At 47.2% G+C, this 10,543-nt stretch overlaps 1 pseudogene; it reads left to right on the top strand.

Annotated features, from left to right (window-relative positions):
- The first annotated feature begins 9,309 nt into the window (after positions 1 to 9,309).
- Positions 9,310 to 10,308, top strand: LOC147707907 (CTD small phosphatase-like protein 2 pseudogene; annotated as a pseudogene).
- The last annotated feature ends 235 nt before the right edge of the window (positions 10,309 to 10,543 follow it).

Below are 10,543 nucleotides of genomic sequence, written 5' to 3'. Positions count from 1 at the left end.
CGAAGATGCCTTCCTACAGGAGGTGGTACTAGCACAAGCATCTGAGGAAGTCAAGGCTTGGGAAGAAAAATATCAAGGGGTTAGGACCAATAATGTCCTATATATCCAAAGGGGTTCAGTGGTTCCCACAGTAGGATTACAGAGACGTGCCTTAGAATGGAGTCATGCTCACTTACTCACAGGCCATCCAGGATATAAAACAAGTCAAGTCATTGAAGCGTCAGTTCTGGTGACCCACTCTTGCAACCAACACTAAAGTTTACATACAGAAATGTTACATATGTGCACAAAGCAAGAGTTCACATCAAGTTCCTGCTGAGCTGCTGGTTCCAATGCCTACTCCTCCTGGTCCCTGGCATTCCATTTCATTGGATTTCAAGGTAGAGCTGCCACAAACCACACAAGGAAACACCATTGTATTAGTGGTAGTGGACATGTTAACAAAGATGACCCACTTTATATCCTTGCAAGCACCTCCAACATCTCAAGAACTGGCCTTAATCTTCATACAACAGATTGTTAAATTACACAGGCTTCCTTCTGTGATGAATCCTAGATCCTCAGTTCATTTCCTAATTCTGGAAATGGTTGAGCAACCGCTTGCAAGCTGATGTGCATTTTTCTTCAGGGCATCACCCAAAAAACAATGGACAGACAAAAGGGTAAATCAGTGTTTAGTACAGTACATTAGATGTCAATTACCACAATCCACCTCAGATTGGGACACGTTTATGTGGGCAGCTCAATTCTCTATTAACAATAACATACATTCCTCTACAGATACTTCCCCCATTTTCTGTTCTTATGAGTTTCATCCACGCTTTCTGTTATCACTCCCAACTGGCTCTACATCAGCTCCTGCCGCTCTGAAGTTTGTCAAGCAGATACATGAGACACAAAATGCAGCATTAACAAATCTTGACAAAGCCAAGGCGGAGTATAAGAAGAATGCAGATCTACATCGCCACCCTAGTCCTGAATACGCCACTGGGGACATGGCTTGGTTGTCCATTCACGACATCACGGTTAAAGGGGTTAGAAAGTTCAAACCTCGTTTCATAGGTCCCTACAAAATCATAAAGATAATATACCCTGTGTTCATGAAACTTGAACTGCCCTCCTGCTATGAGAGTACTGGAAACAGCATCTACAATGCTTTCAGAACAACACAGTGCCTTTAAAATGCAGTCAGAACAACAACCGCATTGTTAACACGTGTTCCATTACAACGCAAGTCATTACAATGACTTGCGTTAGAGAACTATATGTGTTGGATTTAAAATCCAACACCTTCCCTACTGCTACACAGACTGGAGTTAGAATAGTAAACTATACTATTCCAAACTCCAGCGCTTCCCTAAAGCAAGTCGTTGTAATGACTTGCGTTGTAAAGGAAAGTGTGGTAACAATGCGGTCAGTGTACTGACGGCGTTGTAAAGGCATGCATTGTAAATGCATGCGTAAAAATGTCAAATAACCTGAGAATACACCCTGTTTTTCACGTGTCTCTACTGAAACCTGTAGTTCAGGGGACTGTGTTGGCAGTCCATCCTGCTCCTGTCATTGTGGGAGATGATCAGGAGTACGAGGTAGGAGCCATTGTAGATTCCAGAAGGTTGCAGGGTGGACTACAATATCTACTACATTGGAAGGGCTATGGATCTGAAGACCGTACCTAAGGACCTGTGTGACATGTTCATGCCCCTCATTTGGTGTGTCTGTTTCAAAGACGCTACCCCAGGAAACCCAAACCGGTTGGGGGGTACTGTTGGGGGGTGTACTGTTGCAACTGCACCACCCCTGTGGCTGATTGCAGCATGGGCAAAGCCACTTGGGTTCGAAAGCACCCAACGAGACGGAAGGAGCGCTTTGCATTCTAGCTTCAGCGAGCGTCTCCTTCATGGTTGGGTACACTCACCAGCTTCCAGGTGATTGCGGCATCCTGCCTGGTGATTTCTTGGTGTGTTCAATCGGCGGTCGTGTGTTCAGCGTCTCCTGTTCTATCCTCGACTTGTGGGATCCCCCCTTGGGGGACTGTGTTGCAGGTTTTAGTTCCCCCGGTGAAATTCCAGCTGTGTTCCTATGAAAATATTGAAAAGTATCAAGGCATATTCTGATGTGGTAACACGCGTGCGCTGCAACATTACTCAAAAAACTTGAGTTAAAACCACTAATTTACTTTTCTGACTAAGTTCCTTTTGCCATTTGGGCTCCTGTATTCTTTTTTGTTGCGTGTTCTTGGCTGTGCCGGAGTAGTGCAGTCAGTGAGTTGTTTACAGCAGTTAAGGAAACAATATATAAACCTGCACTTTTTTTGCATTATTACTTTTTCTCATATGTATATACTTATATCATTTATGTGCATTGAATATAAGTGTTAGATTTGGGGGTCTCTAGTTGGCACAGGTAGGTACTTGTGACAAATAGGGACCCTTGCCTCTAGTCAGGGTAAGGGTGTACACTCCTAAAATAACCCCTGCTCACCCCCTTGGTAGCTTGGCATGAGCAGACAGAGGCAGTGTGTAAAGCATTTGTGAACACATACAGTAATCAAATGACAACACTACAGATGGACACCACACAAGTTGTATATTAAAAATAAGTATTCTTTATATAGACATAACACAAGACCATAAACGACAAAAATCCACAATACTATACTTAAAATGATAGTTTTAGCTTAGTTCTCTTCAGTTCTTAAAATGCGACACTTTGAGTCAATGTACCTTACGATGCGACACACAGGGCAACAAAAGTGTTGCAAAGATGGAAATGCGGCAAAATCCGGTGCAAAGAAATAAAGACATTCAAGTTCTTCCTGATGTGACATGCTTCTCAGATGATGCGAGAAGTCTCGACTCGATGCGTCAGCTGCAGCAGCGACACCCTTGTTCCGTGATGCGACGACAGCGGCTTTGGCGGCGACACTCTTCTCCGACATTGCGAGATGCTTCCGCTCGATGCGACAACTGCAGAGGCAACACCCTTGTTCTGTGATGCGACGACAGCAGCTCCGAAGGCGGCATGCTTCTCCATGGATGCGAGACGCTTTTCTTGATGCTTTGCAATGCGACAACTACAGCGACGGCGACACGCTTCCTCTTCGTTGCGAGACGCTTCTCTCGATGCAGTGCAATACGACAGCTACAGCGGCGACATCCACGATGCAACGGCAGCAGCAGCGACGGCGACACACTTCTTCCTCTTGAGTCGCACTTCCAGCTCCTTGTGACACGCAGTCCCTCAGAAGGCCCAAAACAGCAGCAGGCACTTCCAAAGAACTCTGGGGAGCTGGGGGTTGAAATCTATTGTCCTTGAGACTTCAGCTGGAGGCAAGCTCTTTTCTCAAGCCCATGGAGATCCTTCACAAGTTGAATAAAGTGCACACAAAGTCCTTTCTCCTTTCTTTGGCAGTCAGGCAACAACTGCAGGCCAATGCCCCAAGCAGCACTTCAGCTTACACTTTTCCCTTTGCAGTATCTCTATTTGCAGGATCATACACAATTCCATTGACGACTTCTTGCAACCCTGGTTACACCGAGGGACCTTCTTCATTTCTCCATCCCTTGTTTCCCCTCTTACACTGGTCTTGATTTGACTGAGTTGGTCATACTAAGTGATAGCGGGAAGTAGGGACTTGCTCTTCAGCTTCTTACATCCCATTCCCATGGAAACCTCAGGTGAGCCTTGATACAAAGGAGGTAAGGGAAATTCCAAAGGAAATTATCAGCAATGCTAACTCTGTTACATAAACATTGAATAGAGTGGGGCTGAGTGAGGACCCCCATGGGACCCTGAAAGGAAGAGGGAATGCTTTTGAATTTAAAGAGTCTAAGGCCACAGTTTGTTCTCTTCCTTCTAGGAAAGATTTCAGTAGGGTAAGTGCCTTATTCCTTATACCAATTGTCTCCAAATAGTCGATCAAAGCAGAATGATCAACCACATAGAATACCGTCAACAAACCAAGGCCACAGTTCCTCCATTATCTAACGCAGCTCCTATCTCCTAGGTGGTGTTGATCAGCGCCATCTCAGTGCTGTGTTCAGGTCTGAACCCAAACTATATTGGGCCCAGAAGATGATTTTCTTGGATAAAATACATCAGTTGTTGATTTATTACCTTTTCTACTATTTTTGCCAGCAGTGAGAGATGGGAGATGGGACAATAGTTAGTTGAATCTTTTGGGTTCAGGCTAGGTTTTTAAGAAGATGAAGGATTGAAGCTTGTTTCCACTTTGAAGGGCATTTTCCAGTCCCAAACATAGAGTTGAAAATGATTGTAAAATTGTTAGCTATAAATTCTGTGATCAGTTTTATCAACAACGGTGGACCTGGGTCTGTTGGAGATCCTGGCTTAGTCGTGTGGATTAGCTTAATCACCTGATCCGGTGTCACTGGAGCAAACCCAAGAGGAGTTGATTGTTTAAGATCATTCTGATTATTTTTTTTCTCTTCAGCAGTGTATATATTCCTAATGTATTTCCTGGAGTTTAAATTTTATATTTGTGGCAAACTACAGATATATTTGGTCAACCTTATCTCTAGAGCAATGGGCGAGTGAATCACAAGAAGATTGACTGCTGTTCGCTCCTTTATTACCAGGGAGTTTAGTAAGATTGGTAATCACCTGAAATAATTCTTAAGAAGAATGTTTGGCACTATCTATTTGCTGGGTTTAGTAGGTCATTTTTTCCTTCATGAGTATGCTTTTATATTTAGTTAAAGAGCGTTTGTATATTTCTTTCTCATGATCATTATATTGCGAGCTCCATTTCCTTTCAAGCCTTCTGTAGTTCTGTTTTTCCTGACAACATGCCTCAGAAAACCGCAGGCTGCAGGGTTTTTTCCTGCTGGTCCTTGTCTCCAAAAAGCTCAAGATGAAAATTAAAATCTCCTTAAACAGTGAAGTCATTCGCGCAAGTCCAGGCTTCCAATTGTATGCCGAAGGTTTTTAAAAAGCTACTTCTAGATCCCGGAGGGTGATAGACAAGAAGCCCCTTAAAACATTGTGTTTTTGTAATTTCGAAGCTAAAAGATAGCGCTTCGCACGCTGGATAAGATGCTGACTCAAATTTGGCTTTGAGGGAGTGTAGCATGTTCGGATCTGACTGCATAGTTACCCCCACTTTTTGTATGGTGTTTTGCTAGTTTTTGACTAGTCTGACTCGGATCCTGCTTATCAGGACCCCAGTCTATCTGCTTTCTCCATAAAATGTTATGCCATGTACTTAGGTACACTCCAGATTGGATACGAGGGTACCCTTGTCAGTCCCTAGTATATGGTAAACATGTACCCAGGGCATAGGTACCCCAGAGGCCTCCCATGGGCTGAAGCATGTATTATGCCACCAATGAGAGGCCATGCAAAATGGAACTACATGCCTGTCAGTGCAGCCTGTATAAGCTGGTGCTTGCAGTCACCCCTCTAGCAGGCCTTAACAATCCTAAAGGCAGGGTGCTGGGATTTGCGTGGGAGGGTGCCCCTGCATGAGCAGGTCACCCTTGCAGCCTTCGGAGACCATTCTCCCGGGTTCCCGGTGACACAGCCAGACATATAGGTAGAGGTGCATTATACGCTGGTGTAAATTGCTACCTCGAAAACGGATGCAACAAAACAGGTAGTGTTTGGTATCAAACACCTTGGAATCATACTTTGACACCGGTAACCCGTGTGGAAGGTATGATTCCACTGTTCTGAAGTGAGCTTCGTGGGATTCCAGGTCTTCCCGGTACCAACCTTCTCGACCGGGGCAGCACAAAATGGTTGCTGTCAACCAGAGACCCATTTCTGCCCTCCTGCTGCTGAGCCAATCTCGAGCAGGTGAAGGCAGAACAATAGGCATCCTGTCACAGGGAGGTGTGACCACCTCCCAGACAGGATTTAGTGTATTGGGGCTGGGAGGGTGCACTTCCAAAGTGCCTGAAAGTCTCCAACTCGGGCACACTTGGTGTCCCTGTGCATAGTCCAGTTCAAACCAGTCCTGGGAGCCGTTGGCTCCTGCTCTGGAGCGAAACTGGACAAAGGACAAGGGAAAATCCTCCCCGCTGTCCTGACCCTCCATTGGGAGGGTCCCCTGAATCTGTCCATCCCTCTCCCTTGGGTACCAAAGGGCTTACCTTGCTGTAGAACCAAAGATTCAACGTGGGCAAGATTCTGCACAAGATTCTGCACAAGAAACCACTGATCTTCGACCTTCTGGACACTCTAAACTTCGCTGGACTTTCGACTAGGCGGGTCTCCCTCTGCGTCCAAAGCATCGTCTGTACCCGTGCATCATACAGGTTCCGTGCAGGACCTGTGGAGCATCAAGGACAACTAAAGTTATCTCCCTTGGGGTGAAGGAGTCACTCCCCTGCATTTGCAGGAACTATAACGCAACTGACTGGGCTGCTGATCCTGAGCTCCTGTGGACTCCAAAAGCTCCAGCACCACAGGAGGTGGGTTCCTATGTTCCTTGAGGTTGAGCTGTCCTCTCACCAAGTCTGAGGCGAGTATCCCTTGTGGGGACTGCATAACCCGAACCCCTGTGCACCGTGAACTTTTGCAAGTGCATATGTGTTAAGGAGAGCAATGAGTGGAGGAGAGGAAAGGATGCTTAAAGGCGGGTTTTATTGTGTCATAGCCTTGTCTTTCTTATAATACTTCGGAACATGTAGGTGGGGATATTACTTCTTATCTCCCTGCGAGTTCGAGACTAGGTGTGGGATAGTTTGTCTCTGGAGAATAGCGTCTTCTTGTCCTCCTTTCCCTTGACTGCCAGCAACAGTGCCCCCTAGCGCTTCTGTTTTCTTCCCTGGGGTTTGATTCTCGTGAAGGATTCAGAGATTAGGGAAAACAAAAGGAGACAAAAGAAAGAACGTGGCATCCTTGAGGTTTCCGGAAATCAATAGGTATTTTAAGGGAAAAAGGAGTGAGGGACCACCGGTGCAGAGTCACACAAATCCTAGGCGGGTGATAGTGCAGGGAGTCTGGGGTACGTGCGGATATCCGGAAGAGCGTTTACGCAGCAGGCTTCGTCCACGCCCACCCTTCAACACGCTCCCGTACCTGGTGAAGCCACGCTCCTCCTGGAGCGTGGCTGGCACAGCACCGTCCCGGAGGCCTCCTGGCCCTCTCGTTGGTACCGCTTTCACGTTGAGTGAATATAGCGAAGTTCAGTCTCTCCTTCTCGGACTCCTTGGCTCCTTCGGTTACTCGACTCTCCAACTCGCTCCGATGTTTCCGGGTTCCTCCTCTTCCTCCTGCAATTATCCCTCTAATGGCCAGCTCCCTTCGACCTCATCCTGACGTCACTTGTCTCCCGCTTCTAATTAAAGGAGCCCTATTCAATATATTCAGCATCCTCTTCCCGCAGGCTGTGTCTGGAATGGTGGTGTTCTTCGGGCTGAGGAGACAGAAAGAGACTCAGTCAGTAAGACTACTTCCACCCTGCCCATGTTCTTCCAGTGGTACCTGCACGGGTATGGGCCCACGACACCATGCTTGTTGGGATTTCCCAAACAAGTGCATTAAGCTATTGATAGCCCCAACCTCTGTGCACATTTTATACAAAGGACTTCGGCCTCCTCGCACTCTGTGCCCTGCAAGCTGTTACTTTGTGAAACTACTAGAGGTCCCCTCGCAACTCATCTGCCTCCGGCCTGTGGGTCCTTTTGAGGGACAACACTACTTTTACTGGGCTCCTCTGGTTTCTCCAGGCCTGCCCTGACTCCCCTTGCTGTGGTGAGTCTCCTGGTCCTTGCTGGGCCAGACCGTAACCTTACTCAACCTTCTTCGTGGGTTGCAGCTGCCAAGGCTTGTTGGTGCTCCCGCTGAACACCGACCCCTCAGAACTCGACATCCTTCGTGGTACAGCTCGTATCCAGCTCCTGGTCATCCTCAACACCTCCTGGTCCCCGTGGCTGCAGAGTCAAGGTCTCCCTCTTCACACCTGAAGCCCCCGAAGTCGGTGGGCATTCATCTACTGAGCCCCTGGTCACTCCTGAGTGACCTAGACTCTGTTCCCTCTGCTTTCAGGTTCCGTCCACAAGAATCTACCTGTTGGTTCCACCAGACACTTTTCTTCTTTCCAGCAGTGGCATTTCTTTGAAGACTCCCACTGAGATAGACAATGGTTTCCGATGCCACTACAGCCCTATGCACCCGGTTTCCCTGGAATAGGTAACACAAGTACTTCAGTATCCACAGGTGGGGTGGCTCTCCAACCTTCTATGTTCTAAAGGGTTTCTTCGTAATCCACTGGGAAGGGTCCGTAATCACTTAAACTGCAATCACAACTCTCCCATTGAATTGTACGTAGCACATGGTTGTGTTCTCACACTGCACCAGTCCTCCATGGGGTCCCTCCTTATTCACCTTGGGTGGTTCTTTGGGGTCCCAGCCATGGGCATCCGCAGACATTTTTCCGGGGAGGCAAAATGTTAATGTCATCACCAACCTCAGACATGATGTGTAGCTATGATGTTGATGCTCCTGGAAATGATATTGGATTGTATTTTAATTTAGTAAAACAACTAACAGACGATGTAAAACACAATCTTCTAATAAATACATATACTCCACCAGAAATGTATGACTTCAAGAAAGATTAAGGTGGAACACGCTGTTTCCGTCATGTGTGAATTAATCAATATTCACCATGGCTTAGCTACTCTCCACAACTGAAAGGTGCAATTTGCAAGTTCTGCACAGTTTTTCCACAGCCAGTTCATCATAGGATACAAGGAGCATTCATAACTTTGCCTTTCACTATCCAACGTCGCATCCCGCTCTGGCGAAAATGGTCCTCCGATCACATAAGATCCCAGTGAGAGAACTTCTAGAAACAACCACACACCTCACCCCACGACCCCGGAACTTTGATGCAAGTCCACGAACCCCCAAAACCCCCTCAAACACGTGGGTTAGAATTAAGGGCCCAGAGAGTGAAAAGATGCAGCTCATCCTTATGTGGCAAGGAAGAGGAGGAACTGTTATCAAAACCCATAAAGAGTGCCTCAAGGCGGGCGAAGATGAAGCGAAAACGGTCAGAAGGGATTCAAGAAATGGTCCTCCGGTCACGTAAGATCCCAGTGAGAGAACTTTCAGAACCAACCACACCCCTCAACCCACGACCCCGGAACTTTGATGCAAGTTCATGAACCCCCAAAACCCCCCCAAACACCTGGGTTAGAATTAAGGGCCCAGAGAGTGAAAAGATGCAGCTCATCCTTATGTGGCAAGGAAGAAGAGGAACTGTTAACAAAGCCCATAAAGAGAGCCTCCAGGCGGGCGAAGATGAAGCAAAAACGGTCAGAAGAGATTCAAGAAATGGTCCTCCGGTCACGTAAGATCCCAGTGAGAGAACTTTCAGAACCAACCACACCCCGCACCCCACGTCCCGGGAACTTTGACGTAAGTCCACGAACCCCCAAATCCCGCCGAACACCTGGGTTGGAATTAAGGGCCCAGAGAGTGAAAAGATGCAGCTCATCCTTATGTGGCAAGGAAGAGGAGGAACTGTTAACAAAGCCCATAAAGAGAGCCTCAAGGCGGGCAAAGATGAAGCGAAAACGGTCAGAAGAGATTCAAGACTGCTGCAGCCACCCCATGCAGAAAGTGAAGAGAAAGCGTCTTAGACCTGAAGATGCCCCGTACTTCAGTGAGCTTCCGATGGATGACACAGAGGACCTCTTCAGCCGACATTCCTTTGTGTACAACATGCCCCCACCTTCAGACAGCTCCTCTCTGAAGAGGAAAGACATCCCGTTCAAGACCCGCAGCGCACCCAAGAGTACCCTGGTCCTGGATCTGGATGACACCCTTGTCCGCTGCTCCTTGTCCCCTTTAGAAGACACACAGTTCACCTTTCCCATCCGTTTCCAGGATATTTGTTACACGGTTTACATGAAGTTGAGGCCTCATGTCAGAGAATTCCCAGAAACACTTTCCAAGATGTATGAGATCTTTGTCTTTACCACAGCAAAGAAGAAGTATGCTGAAAAGTTTCTGGATGTCCTCGACCCACAGAGGAAGCTGATACAACACCAACTCTTCCGGGAGGATTGTGTCTGCTTCTTGGGCCACTATATCAAAAACTTAAAGGTGCTGCAGAGGGATTTGGCAAAAACCGTGATTGTGGATGATGCTCCACACACCTGCCCATACCAGAATTTTAACCGAATCCCAGTGAAGAGCTGGCTGGGGAACCCTGAAGACGAGGAGCTCTTCCTGCTGATCCCGGTCCTCGAGAAGATGACACAAGTGGATGATGTTCGCACTGAAATATCACAACGATATCACTGTGGAGAGTTGCTCGCTGAATTTTGATTGGGCGCTCCAAATGAATGATGATAAAGTTCTGCAGCAAGTCAAAACTTCTCCAAATGAAGACATTCCTTAACCAGGACCACCCCTGAAACTCTAAAGCTGACCTTTTCTGGGCAGTGCCCGAGGGCATGACATCCCTGTATGACTCTAACTGCTTGTTCCAAAGGACCTTCCAGTGGTACGATACACCCTTGCTACTCTAGAACCAGCTTCTTCTGTTCATTGCTGACTAGTA

The sequence above is a fragment of the Lissotriton vulgaris genome, chromosome 6, assembly GCF_964263255.1.
Source record: "Lissotriton vulgaris chromosome 6, aLisVul1.2, whole genome shotgun sequence".
Lineage (NCBI taxonomy): Eukaryota > Metazoa > Chordata > Amphibia > Caudata > Salamandridae > Lissotriton > Lissotriton vulgaris.
This window is presented reverse-complemented; position numbering and strand designations above follow the sequence as displayed.